The sequence below is a fragment of the Trematomus bernacchii genome, unplaced genomic scaffold, assembly GCF_902827165.1.
Source record: "Trematomus bernacchii unplaced genomic scaffold, fTreBer1.1, whole genome shotgun sequence".
In the NCBI taxonomy this organism is placed as follows: domain Eukaryota; kingdom Metazoa; phylum Chordata; class Actinopteri; order Perciformes; family Nototheniidae; genus Trematomus; species Trematomus bernacchii.
The window spans coordinates 5,684,939-5,693,055 of NW_022988098.1; positions in this window are offsets into that span (position 1 = coordinate 5,684,939).

An 8,117-nucleotide genomic window follows, 5' to 3' on the forward strand; every position below is an offset into this window, starting at 1 on the left:
GAGATCAATAGTTTTTCCGTAGCTCTGCAGAAAAATAGACAAACAAACCAACAAACCAAACCAAAAACATCACCTCTTTGGCGGAACTAATTATACCTGCTGATCATCTGCATTTTATTATAAGCATGTTATTGTGTAAGATACAGAAACCAAAGTACACTCTCAGAGAGCTAATGACTGGGAAGCTGGTGGAGCAATAATCTGATATTCATTGTGAATGTGCCCGAGGCAACACACCCACTGAGATAAAGCTTCATGCCTTCTTCCTTGTATCTGTATGTGAAAGTGTTGGTACAATTGTGTCACAAGGGAACTTTTGGGGAAAATAAATGTTAAATATCTGAAATATCCTTTTAGGCCCATACTGTTACTGTCAGATCTCCACATAATAAGGAGAACAATTGCACAAATAAGAAATTCCTAGCCTGAAACATCCATAATTTCAGTGCTATTTGTGAAAACTGTCAACCACCTCATGAGGGTAGAAAGTTAAAAGCCTAATGTCATAGAAAATGTATTTCAAAAAGATCAAGCAGGCACTACCAAGATGACAGACCCTCCACATAATAGGCAAATCTTATATTACTTGTCGCATATTCCACCAGAATTTATTTTTGATATGTCTCAATTAAAGAATATTGCCTCTGTAATTCTTAAAGAGCCCGATTATGTTCTTTTCACGTTCATATTTGTATTTAGTGTCTCTACTGTGACATGTCTCCATGCTTTAATGTTCAAAAAGCTCTTTATTGTTCTCATACTGCCTGCACCTCTTTTCACCCTCTGTCTGAAACCAGAGCCCAGTCTGCTCTGATTGGTTAGCTGGCCGGCTCTGTTGGGATTGGTCAACCGCTTAGAGATGTCCCGCCCCTTAGCCTATCGCTTATTGAACGCTAGCCAATAGAAGTGTGATTGTTATCTAGTGATGTCATTATGCTAGGGAAGTAAACAAAGGAGTCCAAAGGAGGCGTTTCAGGGATTTTTTTTAAATGATTAACAGCAGGGGATTCAGCTCGTCTCAGGACACTATAACATGAATATTCACATTCACAAGCTTTATCTCATTATATGATATTTGTTCACGTGAGGCTGATTTATAGACATCCATATCCCTGTAGGACGTGCAGCAGGCCTAATTTACCTGCTGGATGTAAATCAGTGTTTCCTCACAACAGAGGGGGTTTACCTTGAGGAATCCTAATGAGGTCATTAAGAATGTTAACACGTTTCCACAGACACAAGAGATTTTATTAATAGTAAATCACTGCATGTTGAACCTGCCGGGAGAAAATAGATGCAAATTAGAAAAAAATGGTAACACCTTATTAGGCAAGAACACAGTTTATTGTGGCTTTTTTCCTCAACTGGGTTCCTTTCAATAATCCCAATCAGTTCAAATATCACAGATATCAATGCAAAACATGGAAAATCAGACAATCATCTGCACAGTTCTTCAGTCAAGCATCAATTCTCGAAGCGAGTAGTTTGAGGAGAAGAGGGAAAACTGTTCTTCAACGTAGACGCTGCCCTGCAATTAGTGTTTGAGATTTGGCAGCTGCTTGGTTCAATGTCTTCCCCCCCCTCAAGTTCCTTCTTTAATCTGCTTGTGCTCTCTGAAACCACTTCAGCGTCGAACCGCAGAGGACGTGCAGGAAAGATGTGGAGTCCCCGCGGTCAAAGCCTCATCGTTAACCTTCTGGATCAGGACCAGCAACAACTGAAACGCCGCCTCTACTGTCCGCTGTTGCGATGGACGACCAGGCTGCACAAAACAGACGTAAAAAGACTTGGTCCCACTTTCAACAAGGAGCGTCTCTGCGTTCCCCAAGTGAAAACCAGTTTTGAATTACTGGAAAAAATGCTGCTCCTAAAACCAGTTAAACAATAATGAAAACAAGCTGTTTTTCCTTGAAATAAGTACAAAAATCTTATTGAAATAAGAAGGGATATTTAGATAAATCAGATCTTGTAATTAGCTGGGAGAACTCATTTTGAACTATATTTGACCAGAATCAGGACATGTTGTGTTACAATATAAGCCGTATATGCTCAACAGTGTTCTGTTTTCTGATGTTAGTTGGTGATTTTCTAAGAAATATGTAAAAAAAATATGTATTGTATCAAAATAAGATTTTTTTGCTTAACAAGATGATGCATTGTCTAAAAACAAGACCCGATATCTCACTGCAGTGTTACTTCTGAAGTTATCTTATATCAGGTGTAAACACACATTCTGACTAGATATTAGACAAATATATATGGCAAGATTTCGAGTTTTTGTAGTGTTGAGCTGGTTAAAGAGCTAATGATTGAATAAAAGTGTGACATAGAGTGCACTCGTTGAAAAGGCCAAACATTTGGAACCATTTTAGATGATCGAGCACCGTTAGGATTCCCCCCTAAAAAGTGATTTGTCATTTAGGTATTTTGAGAAATGTTTGTTTGTGTAGCGTCACCAGCAGTGTGCGGAGTGTCTCTCAGATGTCCCGGGGTTAACCAGACTGGTGAAAGCAGCAAACCATCCGGCCCGAGAGTTTGTAAACTATCCCGACCACATGTGTGGAGCCGGGCATCTGCTGCTGAAATGTAGGCCCTGTCATGTGCTGAGCTCCAGGGTGATAGCATAATTAAAAGGGCCCTAATGAACACATGACATTGGTTCAAAATATGGTCCACAAATCTGTTAGGAAAATGTACCAAAAGGATGAAGAATATTTGTTTTGCTCTGTGTGTCACAGTGAGCAGAATGGGCCTCCCAGGACCTCTGCTGCATGACATATGTCTTCCATTAAAGTTCATTTTCAAACATTTCTTTAGGACTTGTGGCTTCACAGTCTGCTTGAGAAGGAGGATTAGGCCCTCCTGAAATTGATTTATTTCTGCGCCCTAACTGTTTATTAAATATAATTGACCATCAAAGTTGTCACAGAGAGGGAAGGGGGGAAAAAAAGGAGCTGCTACAGTATGCGCCGCAAAAAAGGGGAGCTTTCTTTGAAAAGCGATTTATCTAAAGAATGTCTTAGTTAGAGGCTGCACTGGGAGGCAGAAAATAGGTCATATTTCAACCACTAATACTACCACACTTGGTGGCTGCAGGATTAATTAGAGCCAAAGTCATAATAAATGTGATAAGTTGTCTCAAGTGAAATAGAGGCCTGATACTGTACAGCGCTCGGAAAATGGACTCCCTAAAATAACTCTCACTGTGACAATTCTAAGTGTTTCTCACATTATGGTAAAACTAATTCATCTTAAAACCGATGGGACTTTTATCAAATTCCACTGTGGGGAACATTTAGAACAAAACCAGTTAGAGACCGTTCATGTTTTTCACTTATATCTATATTTATATAAATGTGTATATTTCCTATACTGTCTATATTTCTGTTGCTGTATCGGTCTTCTTTACAACATTCTAACTTCTCAAGAACATTTTATATTGTGTATATTTGTGGTACATGTCTTTTCTACCGTAGATATATATGTATTTGCTGTTTGATGTACATTTTTAAATGCCTTAACACATTGCTGCTGTAACACAATCATTTTCCCGATTTGGGATGAATAAAGTATCTATCTATCTATCTATCTATCTATCTATCTATCTATCTATCTATCTATCTATCTATATATCTATCTATCTATCTATCTATCTATCTATCTATCTATCTATCTATCTATCTATCTATCTATCTATCTATATATCTATCTATCTATCTATCTATCTATCTATCTATCTATCTATCTATCTATCTTCTATCTATCTATCTATCTATCTATCTATCTATCTATCTATATATCTATCTATCTATCTACAGTATCTATCTATCTATCTATCTATCTATCTATCTATCTATCTATCTATCTATCTATCTATCTATCTATCTATCTATCTATCTATCTATCTATCTATCTATCTATCTATCTATCTATCTATCTATCTATCTATATATCTATCTATCTATCTACAGTATCTATCTATCTATCTATCTATCTATCTATCTATCTATCTATCTATCTATCTATCTATCTATCTATCTATCTATCTATCTATCTATCTATCTATCTATCTATCTATCTATCTATCTATCTATCTATCTATCTATCTATCTATCTATCTATCTATCTATCTATCTATCTATCTATCTATCTATCTATCTATCTATCTATCTATCTATCTATCTATCTATCTATCTATCTATCTATCTATCTATCTATCTATCTATCTATCTATACAGTATATCTATACAGTATATCTATCGGAGAAGAAGAAAACACACTTTATTGTGTGTGTGTGTGTGTGTGTGTGTGTGTGTATATGTGTGTGTGTGTGTGTGTGTGTGTGTGTGTGTGTGTGTGTGTGTGTGTGTGTGTGTGTGGTGTGACAGAGGAACTTTTCCACAGATCGTGACTGACTGACATCAACCATATCAGCACTCAGAGCGTGCCACAGCCATGGTGGTCTGATCCCCATTATCTGTGTCTTAAACAGACATACGTCTGGTGTCTTTTAAATGTCACACAGATGCCAGACACACTACAAAAGGCCAAATTGCTTTTTTTCTTTTCCTGTTTTGTAAGCCGACAGTTTAAAGACAATCCCTCTTTAATGTCTCAAAGGCAAAACCATAAAAGCCTTAAAACAATTAATGCTTATTATATTTCTATCATACAGATTGCTATCCTTTTCCCCCTTCCAATGTGTGAATGGCAAATAACTAAATCACTGTTATTAACTACGTGCAGCTGTGGTTAGAGTGTCAATAGAAATGAAGGAGTTTTGCAAAAACATGTCATTTAACAGTAAAGCCATCGGAAATGTTGTTGACTGTTTTTTAACCAAAGCTGTCATGTCTTTTCAGCATTGAAACAAGGAAAGCATCGACAAATATCTGTTTGTGAGCAACAAATGAATGCACTTACACCCCCTAGCTGCATTATATTGATACAAATAAGTGTTTTGGTGTGCTAGTTTGACAGATATTTCAAGTGTAGATGGTATAATATTTGCATAATGTAAACCACGTCTGTTAACCATCACATCAGCCATCAGCTCGACACTCTTAAGATTCAATGCCAAGCCTTTCTTTTCATACCAAATCACATCATGTCTCTACAAAAACAGAAAGATAAAGTTAATAACAACACATGTATTCTGCTATACCCGCAGAGGATAGAGAGTACACTCCTATTTTATTACAGTTAAAAAGAAGCTCAATGCGTCCCTATCTATTAAGTGGAGCGTGCAGTGCAGCTGAGAAATGAAGGTACAAAGCGAGACTATCTCTACGACTGGGGTCCATTAGCAAGACCTCCCTCACTCACAGGTAAGGTCGATTAGATGTTGTTCTTTTCTTCAGTGTGTCTGATTGATGAAAGCTAATGAGCCTTTGGGTCACATGTAGAGATACAGAGAAGAGCTATAGAAAGGCAGAACTGTTTAACTAACACAGGTACCGTTAGCTAGAAATGGCCCTGGTGAAATAGATGAATTCGGCTTTTCGTTTTTGATGCCCACTTAGCTGTGGCTCCTTTTTGAAAGTATTGATTTCTACAAGGAGGGGAACAGGAGATGTATTCTGTGCTATTGTAGCTGGTCAGATGAGATTGGCCCATCCTGTATTTGATTTTGTATGTGGTTTGAATTGTTGCTGGTGTTCCTGACGAGCCATAAGCCTTTCTTTTTGTATCCTTCACTTGTGACAACTCATAAATTGAGTTAAGAAAAAGCCAGGCAGTTCTTTGAAAGTCTTTCCCTTCTTTTTTCGTTTGCATTTTTCCTTACATTTCCAACCCGTCTCACACTGGAGTTGAATCATGTTGAGCTTCTTTTGGCTTCTAAGGACACAGGAGAATAGATCTAATGTGCCTTTGAGTCACACTGTTGACACTTTGGTCTTAATTATCCTCATTAAGGACACATGACCAAGAGCACAGCGTCTCCCTTAGATCTTCTCTTGGCAGTGGTTAAAATGAGCCGTTTTCCCCTTTAAAGAATTACCCAAGAAAGTCACATTCAACTTCGCACAATGATGAATACCATTAGGAGTCTGACATTTGTTGACAGCAGGGATGAATCAGCATGATAGATCCTTATCCATCATCATTATCTAGTTTGCCGTTTTTTTTTTGCCTTATTTGAGTCGCAGCCTCCGTTCCTGCCGCCGACACAGTAGCAAAAAGAAACTGTAATGATCTGTGTCATCGATGAAAGCTCCACACATAACTGAGCTGCAAGCGATTTCTCAGAACACTGACTCTCAATCATTTCCAACATCTGGAACAACTATGGAATATATAAACAAAGGGCCTGGATGTGGGGGGGGGGGGGGGTTGAGGTTGGGTGCCATCATCACAAGGAATTCAAAGGAAACCGGGGTAGTTTGAGACAGAGTTAGTTGAGAGTTTACAAGAGGGAATGTAAACAGTACTGACGGATAGGTCAGTAAAGCGCTCTGTTGTCCTGAGGAAGTCTGGTCAAGAGCGGCAGGACCCCCGCTTTCTGGCCAAAGTACGAGGAAATGGGATCTTTGCTCGGGAGAGAGCATTCTTCTGCTCGTGCTGCGCTCTTACAGTGTATCAAAGTCACTTCTGAGGCTTCCCCTGTATGTTTTCTTCCCCGACGTTCTGACCTATAGCCTCTCATGCTGCTGGGTTTGTAGAAGATGTGCAAGGGGTTTTCAAACACAGGATCCCTCTCTACAAAGCCTATTTCAAAGCTTACCTCTCTTAGCCATGCTGAGGTTAACTGCCAAGGGACTCAAGCCAAATAACGTGGAGTGGAGAGATATTTGAGCCTGATGCCAAATCGGAAATGATGGATGGGAACATGTATTGACAAAGGGCTGATTAAAAACGTCATTGCGGTACGATAAAACAACTCTGCGGCTTCAAAGACATGAACTTAATATAGAGCATGATAGAAAATCAAACAAATGTACAGGTGTTGATCGCTTGGGGTAACTTTGAAAAGGTGTGAAAAGCAGAACAAAGTAAAAAGTGACATAAATCCATGTTCACAATCACAACCCAATCAAACTCAATTTCATTGCGGGCCACATCAGCATTTTTATAGTTGCACTCAAAGGGCCGGTTGTAACTTTAAGACTATATACAAATACATATATAAATATTTCATATATATAAAATAATGTATTATATTACATTATTGCCTCTGCATTGGATTATTATCGGAAAAAGGTAATAATAACTTCATGATTAACTACGACTGAAAGCAGAAGTCTAGGGCAAATAATTGCAAGTCAAATTTGAGATGCGTTGTGCTCCATGTATGGGCAACGTGCCTCTATAAATCGGCATGTAACCGTATAAAATGAAGTCGCGGGCCGGATTTGGCCCCCAGGCCTTGAGTTTGACACATCCTTTAGCCAACACAAGGTGTGAAATTTGAAAGTCAAACTCATGTCCGGACCAAGATTTTTTCCAATGATAGCATCACAGCCCAAGGCATGGTGATGTCAGTCGGTCTAATATTTTGGTCGAGACTGAAATATCTCCATGTTCCACTCTGCCAAGCAAATTACTTATTTTATTTATTAAAAATGTTTTATTGTACAGGCTACAGAATAATGACATCTTTGCAATATTTCACAATTTATATAATTTCCAGGGTGTTATACTCAAGTTTCCAGCAATGCTGTCGACACATATAATTCAGTTTTTCAGAGATAGCATATTCTGTAAAATATACCAAATATTTTTTACATTGCTAGAACATTTCTGCTTTAAAGTTGTGATGTCCTCTGTCGCTAAGCAGCCTCACATTAGCACCTGAATGGAAGGGGATATTTATTTATATCTTTGAGCTCAGGGTGCTATTTACATGGAGAGGCTTTCATGTCAAAAGTTAATTTCCCCTCCAGATCTAATCAGTTCACAGGGATGTGTAAATGCTAACCCTCAGGATGACATATTAAACATCAAGCTCAGGAGAAAGGACATGCTGGAGAGGAATCTATCGCAGTTTTTCTTTTTCTTTTTTATGTGGCTGCTTTTTATTATCGTCTGTCCTTATCACAGCAGGCATTTTGAGAAACATCAACACCCGCTTGTTCCCAGGCCAGAAAATCAAATGGCTTATCTGTGTGCTGACGGTA